Raw genomic sequence first — 12855 nt, 5'->3', positions numbered from 1 at the left:
AAAGTTGTTATCATTGGCAAAGTGGTAGTTTTACATTCGCTGAGCACACACAACCTCTACTTGGTCACGCAACCGAGTTTCGGTCACATAACAGAGTAAATACATGGTGAATTACAGAGATGCCACTCATTTCATTTTCATTTATTTAGTCTACATCTAAACAGACGCCACAAAACATGGTTCGAGTCCGCATCTCTCCATCCTCGAATACATCCCACCCTCGCCAAGTCGTTTTGCACCTGATCTGCCCATCTCGCTCGCTGCGCTCCACGCCGTCTCGTACCTGCCGGATCCGAAGCGAACACCATCTTTGCAGGGTTGTTGTCCGGCATTCTTGCAACATACCCTACCCATCGTACCCTACCGGCTTTAGCTACCTTCTGGATACTGGGTTCGCCGTAGAGTTGGGCGAGCTCGTGGTTCATTCTTCGCCACGACACGTCGTCTTCTTGCCACGATACGTCGTCTTATTAGCGTCTTATACATGACACATTTGGTGCGGTGGCGAATCTATTTTACAGCAGTTTCTTCTGGAGCCCGTAGTAGGCCCAACTTCCACAGATGATGCCCCTTCGTATTTCACGACTAACATTGTTATCAGCCGTTAGCAAGAATCCGAGGTAGACAAATTCCTCGACAACCTCGAAGGTATCCCCGTCTATCGTAACACTGCTTCCCAGGCGGGCCCTGTCGCGCTCGGTTCCGCCCACAAGCATGTACTTTGTCTTTGACGCATTCACCACTAGTCCAACCTCTGTTGCTTCACGTTTCAGGCGGGTGTACAGTTCTGCCACCTTTGCAAATGTTCGACCGACAATATCCATGTCATCCGCGAAACAAATAGATTGACTGGATCTGTTGAAAATCGTACCCCGGCTGTTACATCCAGCTCTCCGCATGACACCTTCTAGCGCAATGTTGAACAATAGGCACGAAAGTCTAATATCTTGTCTTAGTCCCCGGCGCGATTCGAACGAACTGGAGTGTTCGCCCGAAATCTTCACACAGTTTTGCACTCCATCCACCGTTGATTTGATCATGCTGGTGAGCTTCCAAGGGAAGCTGTTCTCGTCCATAATTTTCCATAGCTCACGCGGTCTATACTGTCGTATGCCGCCTTGAAATCAATGAACAGATGGTGCGTTGGGAACTCGTAATCACGGCATTTTTTAAGGATTTGCCGTACAGTAAAGATCTGGTCCGTTGTCGAGCGGCCGTCAACGAAGCCGGCTTGATAACTTCCCACGAACTCAATCACTAATGGTGACAGACGACGGAAGATGATCTGGGATATCACTTTGTAGGCGGCATTAAGGATGGAGATCGCTCGAAAGTTATCACACTCCAGCTTGTCGCCTTTCTTGTAGATGAGGCATATAACCCCTTCCTTCCACTCCTCCGGTAGCTGCTCAGTTTCCCAGATTCTGACTATCAGTTTGTGCAGGCAAGTGGCTAGCTTTTCCGGGCCCATCTTCATGAGCTCAGCTCCGATACCATCCTTACCAGCTGCTTTATTGGTCTTTAGCTGTTGGATGGCATCCTTAACTTTCCTCAAGGTGGGGGCTGGTTGGCTTCCATCGTCCGCTGAACTGACGTAGTCATCTCCTCCGCTGCCTTGACTTTCACTGTCTGTACTCTCAGCGCTATTCAAATGTTCCTCGTAGTGCTGCTTCCAACTTTCGATCACCACACGTTAGTCCGTCAAGATACTCCCATCCTTATCCCGGCACATTTCGGCTCGCGGCACGAAGCCTTTGCGGGATACGTTGAGCTTCTGGTAGAACTTGCATGTTTCTTGAGAACGGCACAGCTGTTCCATCTCCTCGCACTCCGCTTCTTCCAGGCGGCGTTTCTTCTCATGGAAAAGGCGGGTCTGCTGTCTCCGCTTCCGTCTATAACGTTCCACGTTCTGCCGGGTACCTTGCTGCAGCGCGACCGCCCGCGCTGCGTCCTTCTCCTCCAGAATCTGTCTGCACTCTTCGTCCGTCGAATCAATCATTCCGTCGACTTCGTCCCACGTTGTTTTCCGCTGCGTCGTCAATTGCTGCTTTGACTGTATTCCAGCAGTCCTCAAGAGGGGCCCCATCGAGCTCACCCTATTCCGGCAAAGCTGCCTCAAGATACTGCGCGCATGCAGTGACGACATCAGGTTGCTTCAGTCGCTCTAGGTCGTACCGCGGCGGTCGTCGATACCAAACATTGTTTATGACGGATAGTTTTGGGCGCAGTTTCACCATTACCAGATAGTGGTCAGAGTCGATATTAGCGCCACGGTATGTCCTGACGTCGATAATGTCGGAGAAGTGCCGAACGTGGTCGATTTGTGATTCTGTCTGCAGTGGTGATATCCAGGTGTACCGATACGGGAGGCTGTGTTGGAAGTAGGTGCTGCGAATGGCCATATTCTTGGAGGCGGCAAAACCAATTAGTCGTAGGCCGTTTTCGCTCGTCAGCCGGTGAGCGCTGAACTTCCCAATAGTCGGTCTAAACTCCTCCTTTTGGCCAACCTGAGCGTTCAAATCTCCTATGATGGTTTTGACGTTGTGGCTTGGGCAGCTGTCGTACTCACGTTCCAGCTGCGCGTAAAATGCGTCCTTATCATCATCAGTGTTTCCGGAGTCTAGACTATGGACGTTGGTTATGCTGAAGTTGAAGAACCGGCCTTTGATCCTCAACCTGCACATTGATCGGACACCACCCGATCACGCGCCTTTGCATATCGCCCACACACTTAGCTCATTTTACAGTATTCGGTAAATTTTACCGAAATCTCAACCGCTGAACTGTTCGGTAAATTAATTTACAGATTTTTTGTATTTTTTCCATTGCTCAACTGTCAAAATCACCGAAAATCAGTAAAATAATTTACCGAACAGTTCAGCGTTTGAGATTTCGGTAAAATTTTACCGAAGTCGGCGATTTATTTCAAGTGTTCCCAGCTCGTGTGTGTTGCCGCAGCTCTGGTAGATAGTATGATTACCTCTAAATGTTCGCACCATTGATCCCTTCCAACAAACCTCCTGCAGCGCTACGATGCCGAATCCACGGTCCTTGAGCACATCGGCGAGTATGCGTGTGCTCCCGATGAAGTTGAGAGATTTGCAGTTCCACGAACCGAGTTTCCAATCGCTAGTCCCTTTTCGTCGCGGTGGTCTTCGTCGATGGTTCCGGCCCGTACTCTCTTGTTGATTGTTCGTTGCGTATGTTTTTTTAGAGGCTGGCTTGCAGGGCCTGACACCAAACTCCCTAAATTTCCGGAGGACCATTCCTCCTTATTCCCGGTGGACCATGGTGCACAGTTTCACTTAGAGTCCCTCGCCGGCACTCGGACGATGATCAGCCGCCCCTAATATGGAGAACAGACGCTGTTGTGAGCCGATCCTGACATGGAGAACAGACGCACAGTAAGATTTGCACCTCCGGAGAAGATCAAACCCCCCTCCCCTCCCTGTCAGCATACGACCATAGTTCCCACCGGGGCTGGTTACCCGATCTTCTTTAAGGTTGCTCGTATCCCGGCCAGCACCACGGGGATGTAGGGATAGGAGTAGCTGGGTAAGAGGCTAATGTCGTGACCCGGACGAGGTTTTCAAGCTCGACAATACTTAGCAAACTGAACTCTGTTATCGATTCGTTCCAACACGAACGAAAAACCGAAAACACCTTTGCGTTACCATGGAGCACAAGATAGCACTATACACGCTGATCAAAATTAATCAATAAATGAGTTCATATCGTTACAAGGAAATAATCTCAGTGGTATTTTGCAATAACTCCTCATTCTAATCTTATTCACTACAGCTAAGGACCGGGGTGTAGTGAATATAAGGAATACAAAATATAAATCAAGTTTACAAACAAATGTTTGTGAAATAATAATAATTTAATATGAACAGTTATCAAATTACTGGTTTATTAAAAAAAGAATAAACGCCCAATTCTGTTGAACCGATAAAGACTATCAATGATGAATATATCCAAACTGATGCGTACGATGACGTGCAGCAGAAATTGCAACGAAAAAATCTACGTGTGCCAGAGAAGAAAAGATGCTTAAGTTACAGTTATGAGAGAGAAGGGATGACATAGCCGAAGACGGTCCCTCGCAAAAGACTGATTTTTTTCATTGGGAATTAGATTGACTACCCGGGTAGAAGAAAACAGCAAAATAATATCAAATTTTACTATTAATATATGAATAACTGAATAGCAAAATCTATTGTTAGTTTGTTTGATATAGTTGCTAAAATAGCAAAAATAATAACAGACATTACTCTAGCAAATAACTCATAAATAACTCATTTTGCTATTATAAGAACAAACCAATAGCAAAATATTTGTAGAAAAGAAAATATCAAAATCAGTTATTATTGATATGTTGAAAATGCAAATGATAAATGAATAACAAACTCTGCTATGATTGTAAAATGTGTTCTTCATTTGATGTTCTGCTCCTTTTTACAATAGCATATATATAACTAATTTTACTATTATAACAAAATTTGTTGTTGGGATGCTATTTTATGTTATTTATAAATAACATAGGAATAACTAAATCTGATATCATAGCAAAATTTGTTATTATTATGTTATTTGTTTGTTATTAACCTCTACCCGGGTATAGACGATAAACCGAATTGGATTGAAAAATGATTTGATTTTGATTTGGATTGAGTTTAGATTAAATTTAAATAAGGCTTGAATTGGGTTAGGATTGGATTGATTAGAATTGAATTCAGATTGTTTTGATTAGATTTGAATCAAATTGAAGTTTGATTCAGATAGAATTATCGGATTTGAATTGTTTTAGATTCCACTTCAATTGGATTTAGATTGGGTTTGAATTTTATTTATATAAAATTTGGATTGGATTTGAATCGATTTTGGATTGTATTTGATTTTAATTCATGTCGGGTTTCAATTAAATTTGAATTTGATTTGAATTAGACTAGGATTAGATTGTGTTTGAACTTGATTGGATTTATATTTAGATTTGATTGGATTTGGACTGTATTGGATTATATTTGGATTGTATTCAGATTGAATTCAATTTGGATAAGTTTTTAATTTGATTCGGATTGAATTTGAATTTGATTTAGATAAGATTTGAATTGTATTTGGTTTTGGTTTAATTTTAAATTGGATTTGAAGTTGATTGAGATGGAATTTTGATCGGAATTGGATTCGATACGATTTAGGACACTACTTGAATTGGTTTAAATTAAGTTTGAATTAGATTTGGATTGGATTGTCATCAGATTCAATTTGGATTGGATTTGTTTTGGATTGGATTTCCATTAGATTGGATTTGGATCAATCAAAAACTGATAAGATTTGCTTGGACTGGATTTGGATTAGACCAGAATGGATTTAAATTTAAGTTAGATTCGAATTAGATTTTTGATAGTATTTGCATTGGATTTAGATTGTGTTTTGATTTTATATGGATGTGTATTTAGATTGAATTTTGATTCAATTTGGTTATGATCAAAATTTTAAAGGTTTCGGATGGTATTTCGTTTGGAATTTGATTGTATTTGATTAGATTTGTATTGAATTTGATTAAGTTTTCTTAAGGTTTGTATTTGATTTGAATTGGATTTAGATTTGATTCGAATAACATTTAGATAAGATTTGAATGGGATTTAGATTCGATTTAAATTGGATTTTGATTTGATTGAGATAGAATTTTGATTGGGATTAAATTTGATTTGAATCTATTTTGGATTATATTTGAATTGGATTTTATATTAGGTTTGAAAGTTTCCAGTAAACCTTACGAGCAAAGCATTGGATTGCCAATCCGCAGATGGCGAGTTCGACTCTCGTTCCGGTCTGGGATGTTTTCGGGTGGGAAACATTCTCAACTCCCTGGGCATAGTGAATCCATTGTACTTGTCACACAAAATTCATACTCCTGCAATGGTGGGCAAATAATAACTGAGGAAACGCTTGAAAGGACAAGAAAATAGGCCAAGGACCAGTTGGAGTGTAGAGCTATAGAAGCAAAAGAAGATGGATATGAATTGAAAAAGCCGCAAGAACGAATAGAAAATAATAAATCTAAATTTGGTGCATGCAGGACGGGTGCGTACCTGCATGCCAAAATACCAAAAGTAAAAATCGTGCGGACGTGTGGATACCAGCACAATTTATTGAACATAAACAAAGTAAGAATCAATTAGTCATTTTGTGAGGTGTTTAAAAACATGATAACATAACTTATTCTTGACATATTTATTATGCAAAACTGACCATTTTGCACGGTGACTCGAAAATTAGTTCAAACAAAGAAGTATTGGACGGTGATTTCAATATGGTTTATATATAGATTGGATTCGAAAAAGATTTGAATTTAGATAGAAAATGGTGAAATTCCAATACCAGAAATGTTCAATTCATAACTATTTCTTGAACTTTTATACAAAACTGGCAATTTTGTATGATTTGAGAGTTAAAACAAATATGGAGTGGATATGGATTGAATTTGTTGTGGATGGAATTTGTATTGGATTTCAATTAAAATTGAAATGGATTTAGATTGGAATCGGCTTCAATTTTTTTCAGTATTTGATTAGATTTGAGATTGAATATAGTTTGAAAAAAAAACTTGGATGGAGTTTGTATCGAATTAGAATATAATTTTAATGAAAATTATCTTGGACACAGATTGAATTTTATTGATAACTAGATTTAACTGGTCTTGAAATTAGAAGGGGCTCAAATTGAATTTAAATTGTATTTGGAGCGATATTAGATTGATGGGTTTTGATGATGAATAGAAAAAAAAAGATTCTGATTTTTTTTGTATGGGAATTGGATTGGTTATAAGGATGAGAATTCAAATTGGATTTGAAAATGATTTAATTTTGATTTGGAATGAGTTAAATTTATAAAAGGTTTGAATTGGATTAGGATTGGATTGATTAGTATTGAATTGAATTCAGATTGTTTTTGATTAGATTTGAATCGGATGGAAATTTGATTCAGATAGAATTATCGGATTTGAATTGTTTAAAATTGTACTTGAATTGGATTTAGATTGGGTTTGAATTTTATTTAGATTAAATTTGGATTGGATTTGAATCGATTTTGGATTGTATTTGAATTTAGCTCAAGTTGGGTTTCAATTAAATTTGAATTGGATTTGAGTTAGACTAGGATTAGATTTAGTTTGAACTTGATTAGATTTATATTTATATTCGAAAGGATTGATTATATTTGGATTGTATTTATATTCATTTTGATTTGGATTGGTTGAATTTGATTTGGATTGGATTTGAATTTGATTTAGATAAGATTTAAATTGTATTTGGCTTTGGTTTTGATTGGATTTAGTTTAATTAAACTGGATCTGAAGTTGATTGAGATGGAATTTTGATTTGAATTGGATTCGATACGATTTAGGATACTACTTGAAATGGTTTAAATTAAGTTTGAATTAGATTCGGATTTGGATTGGATATGGTCTGGATTTGGATTGGATATGGTCTGGATTTGGATTGAAATTATATTCAATTTGGAATGGATTCATTTTGGATTGGATTTGAATGGAATTTCAATTGGATTTGAATTTGATTTGGATTGGATTTGGGTTTAATTTTTATAATATTTTAATTGGATTTGGATTGTATTTGGATGCACTTTGGATTGGATTTCGATTAGATTGGATTTGGATCAATCAAAATTGATAACGTATTTTTGGACTGGATTTGGATTGGACTCAGAGTAGATTTAAATTTAAGTTAGATTCGAATTAGTATTTTGATAGTATTTGCATCGGATTTAGATTGGGTTTTGATTTTATATGGATGTGTATTAAAATTGAATTTTGATTGAATTGGATTTGGATCAAATTCTTAAAGGCTTCGGATGGGATTTCGTTGGAAATTTTATATGATTTGGATTGGATGTGATTAGATTAGTATTGGATTTTGTTTATTGGATTGGATTTGATTGGATTTGATTGTATTGGATTTCGATTATTGGATTTGATTTGGATAGAATTTAGAAAAGGTTTGAATGGGATTTAGATTCGATTTGAATCGGATTTGGATTTGATTGAGATAGAAGTTTGATTGGAAATATATTTGATTTGAATCTATTTTGGATTGTATTTAAATTGGGTTTTATATTAGGTTTGAAAGTCTCCAGTTAGGCTTACGAGCAAAGTATTGGATTGCCAATCCGGAGATGGTGAGTTCGACTTTCGTCCGGTCTGAGATTATTTTAGGTAGGACACATTCTTGACTTCCTGGGCATAGTGTATCCATTGTACTTGCCACACAAGATACATACTCATGTAATGATGGGCATAGAAAAGCTTTCAATTAATAACTGAGGAAATGCTTGTAAGGCCAAGAAAATAGGCCAAGGTCCAGTTGGAGTGTAGTGGCCAAGATCAAGGTCCAGTTGGCGTGTAGAAGATAAAGAAGATAGATAAGAATTGGAATCCATTAAAATTAGATTGGATTAAAATATTGATTAGATTTGATTTGTACTTACTGTAAATTGAATTTGAATTCTGATAATGAATGAATGAATGATAGGCTTGGATAGGGTTGGATTTGCATTCTTATAGGAATATTTAAATTAGATGAAATTGTTATGCATTTGATAATTTATATATTCGACAATAAGAGGCTGTGGAAATGTTCGGTGGTGTGGTGGTGTGTTTGTATACCTTTCGCGTATAAAAAATAAAGCGTGATTTTATCGGTACTGGACGACTCAAGCGGTTACCCTTTCGGCCACGCAACCTTAATTCAATTTGGATTTGATTTGAATCATGCTACATCCTGTTTGGCTTGAATCTTCTGGAATTGAATAAGATTTTATTTGAATTGGATCACCGCGTACCATGTACCAGAAATATAGTGCTAGTGATACGAAACATAAGCCCTATTGGATATATAAAACTCAAAAGAGTAGAGAAGAGGACGAATGTAGTGAATATAAGGAATACAAAATATAAATCAAGTTTACAAACAAATGTTTGTGAAATAATAATAATTTAATATGAACAGTTATCAAATTACTGGTTTATTAAAAAAAGAATAAACGCCCAATTCTGTTGAACCGATAAAGACTATCAATGATGAATATATCCAAACTGATGCGTACGATGACCCGCAGCAGAAATTGCAACGAAAAAATCTACGTGTGCCAGAGAAGAAAAGATGCTTAAGTTACAGTTATGAGAGAGAAGGGATGACATAGCCGAAGACGGTCCCTCGCATTGCACGAGCGTTGCGAAAGTTTGAAGTAGGAAATAGCGAGAGAGAAAACTAGCGAATGCCTTGAAATGGGTCGTTTGTGTGAGAAAAGAACTGATTTGATGCTGAAGAATATCCATCTAGATTCTCTCGTCTTTCTGTGAACGATTGTTGGTGCGAATAGTCGCGGTTTCGGTTTAAATTTAAGTTCGGATGTTCTGAACTTGCGGTTACGACACGGGGGTCTATTTTATTCCTTTAGGTACGCAAAGTACCAATTTCGCACTATCAACAGCTTTGAGACGATGATGAAAACAAACTATATATTTTTATTGTTGACCATCGAATTTGCTGACTGTCGGATGCAAGGCCAATCAAAATAAGGTATTTCAAAATAAATATTGTATGGAAAAATTAGATATTCTTACTATGCAGTAACCTTGACGCACTGCGAAATCGAGTGCGAGATTCGACTGTGATAATCATTTCTTCAGGGTAAGTCTAAATAGGAGTAAATGTCGCAATATACACTAGACGCTTAAAGGTTGGTATCGTGTTCAAAAGAAATTTCTTTTTCTATCTCAATCACATGTTATTCCGTTCACTGAATCGGAAAAGTAAAGAATCGCAACAAAATTCTTACAACAGTATCCACATGGAAAGAACAGAAAACAAAATTGGCTTTTGAAAGGTTCCCACGCAAAGTAATGAGAGCTGTCACTTTACTTTCGGAAAAATATTCTGCTCGATTATTCCGTAAGTAAAAGTGACAATTTGCTCCATGCAGATCAGTTGTCAAAATTCCTCTTGGTAATATTGAATTTTCAAGTCGATACTGGCCTTAACAGCTGAAAGTTATTTAACTGCAATGTTTTCTAACTGCAATTTGGTAGTTGCAACAGTTTTGCAGTTATCAGACAGGGGACCACCAAAAGTATGTGAAACTCAATAACAGCTACATTGCGCTGCACATTCAACGCCTGAAGAAAGCTTTGACTTCTAAAATGAGTAATCGTTTATCCACAAACAGACATAATGTCGTCAAATTTCCATCGTTCACTGATTTGCTGGTCAATTCAAATAATCATTAGTTGGCCAATCGATCACTCGTGGCGCGCGCCGCCATCTGATTCATGATTTGCTCAACTAACTGAAATCAACAGATGTCGTTAGTGTTTGAATGACGATGAGTTTAATAAGTAAATGTGAGTAAATGTTCAATGTATTATGTCTGTTTGTCTGTGGTTTATCGAACAGTTACATATATGTAAAACAAAATGTGCATATTTTAGCTTTCAGAAATTTGGACTCGGGATAATGTGGGGGAGAAGATATTTTTGTTAACAGATAAAGATTGTCGCTGTCGTCGCTGTCCGGAACATCTTTTGCTGGCGAGGATAGGGGAGCTAAATGTCAAAGAAGGAAAATCCATACGATTTGACAGCTTGGTACCCAACATGTTCCGGACAGCAGAACAAAGGGAACCGAAGCGACAATCTTTATCTAGTAACTAAAATATCTTTTTGTGGGGGACACAAGGAGAATGATTGTCATGAAAAGTTTTATTACCCGCATAATAACCGTTATATGGTCAGAATCATTATTACGATGTAAGATATAGCTTCACAGTTTACGTTGCGGTTATCAAATACTTTTCGGCGATTCAACCATAACTGCTCGACATTATAGATAGTAGAATCTATAGATGAGCGAAAGCATGGCTTAGTCGATTTTTTTGCCCGTGCACACGTGCATATGACGTCACAGCCCTTAACGTTTCCATTGAAAACGCGATGTCATGCTCGTTTGGAGACACGTTTGACAGTTCGTTTGGAGACAGAGGATTTATCTTCGCTCATCTATATATTCCACTATCTATACTCGACATCAACGCTAAATGTCAATGTATGACATGCTGTCCCGAAAATGTTTTATATTTCCTGCATTATATGTCAACATTTTATCATACTGTCGAGCGAAAATTTTGCAGGCGAAAACGGCCGATTTTTTATGGTGACATAACTTAACAACCCATTCAACATATTGTTATTTGTCAAATAACCGTACCACAAACTGTTGAAACTTTATATAAGATTGTTCATATACAGTTGTCAACAGTAAAGGATACTGTTGTCGACCGCACGGGAAAATGTCCATGTACAGTTTGTAATTATGCGGGTAATTCTCGCTTAACTTTTTAAAAGGACCTAAGTAACATTTTTTTTCATGAATTAATTTGAATATCGCAATCAAAAGAAAAACATGAAAGCTTTCGATTGCACACCCAACCAGGGGATGGCAGATTTTAATACAGTTCTGCATAAGAACCTTACAGAAACTGTATAATAATTGGGCATATACAATTCTGTAAGCTTTTTATACAAATATTGTATTAAAATAATACAGATTTGTATTATTTTAATACAATATTTGTATAAAAAGCTTACAGAATTGTATATGCCCAGATTTTATACAATAATTGTCAGATTTGTTTTTTGGGTGCAGTACTCAAATTAGTTCATGAAAAACATGTTACTTAGGTCCTTTTGAAAAGTTAAACAAGAATTGCTTCCACTTCGTTTCCATAAAAATCCTAGTTGAGGTTTTCTTCGATTTTCATAATTTTACTCGTATTTTCCACGAGAAAACATTTCATAAGCCCGTCGTAGATTATAATGAACAGAATTGCTGAACCCGAAAATCCATCCAACCGTTTTCAAGTTTCACCAGAAACAAAAACATGGCATGGTCTCTCCGTTCCTTCGCTTTACAATTATAAAGCATATAACCCAGTTGATTCCATTGCTGAATAAACAAATAGCGCAAAATAGGTGAGGTGCCATCCACAAAGTACGTCACGCCTCTAGGGGGAGGGGGGTTCAGAGCAGCGTGACGATCCTTACAAAAAAAAAATGAGGTTTGTTACAAAAAGCGTGACGAAGGGGAAAGGGTGGATTGAAAGTAGCCATTTCTGCGTGACGTACTTTACGGATCTTATCTGATTAAAACCTAAAAATAATTTCAATTCAATAATGTAGGCAATTAAAATGAAAATCAGTACGATGAGCACATGCGCGTTTTAAGGCTCCCCCAGACCTAAGCGATTTCATCGCCGCGACGGCGACAACTAGTCGCCGCGATTCTGTCGTTGGGTCGCTGCAAGCAATTTGGTATTTACGCTTCCATATTGCCGACGACAAAATCGCTGTCGCCAAGCGATAGAATCGCGTCGCGACTGTCGCATCCCGTGTGTTTGGGGGAACCTTTAACCGATCCGGTGACAAGCGCGGTGTCATCATCATCAATAGACATAGACCGCTATCATCATTGAAACGCAGTATGAAAAAAAAAATATAGCCCAGGACATCCTGGCTACGATCTGGGGATGGGCTAAACAATATTTTTTTTTGCGGGTGCTTTCTAAAAAACAAATTTCTATAAAATGCTAAATTAGATAACTGTCATTGGCAGTCAGTAGCAGATAAGCTGTTCTTCAGTTTGCGCTGTGAAAACAGGCTTAACTGGTGGTTTTCATTGATAAAAACGGCATTTTTCTTAACGTGGGCGTCCTACTCCCAGTTCCCCTACTACTAATTTCTTGTAGTCTGCTCAAGACGTTGTTATTCATGTTTCAAATGCA

This window comes from Armigeres subalbatus, chromosome 3 (assembly GCF_024139115.2).
Source record: "Armigeres subalbatus isolate Guangzhou_Male chromosome 3, GZ_Asu_2, whole genome shotgun sequence".
Taxonomy (NCBI): Eukaryota; Metazoa; Arthropoda; class Insecta; order Diptera; family Culicidae; genus Armigeres; species Armigeres subalbatus.
This window is presented reverse-complemented; position numbering follows the sequence as displayed.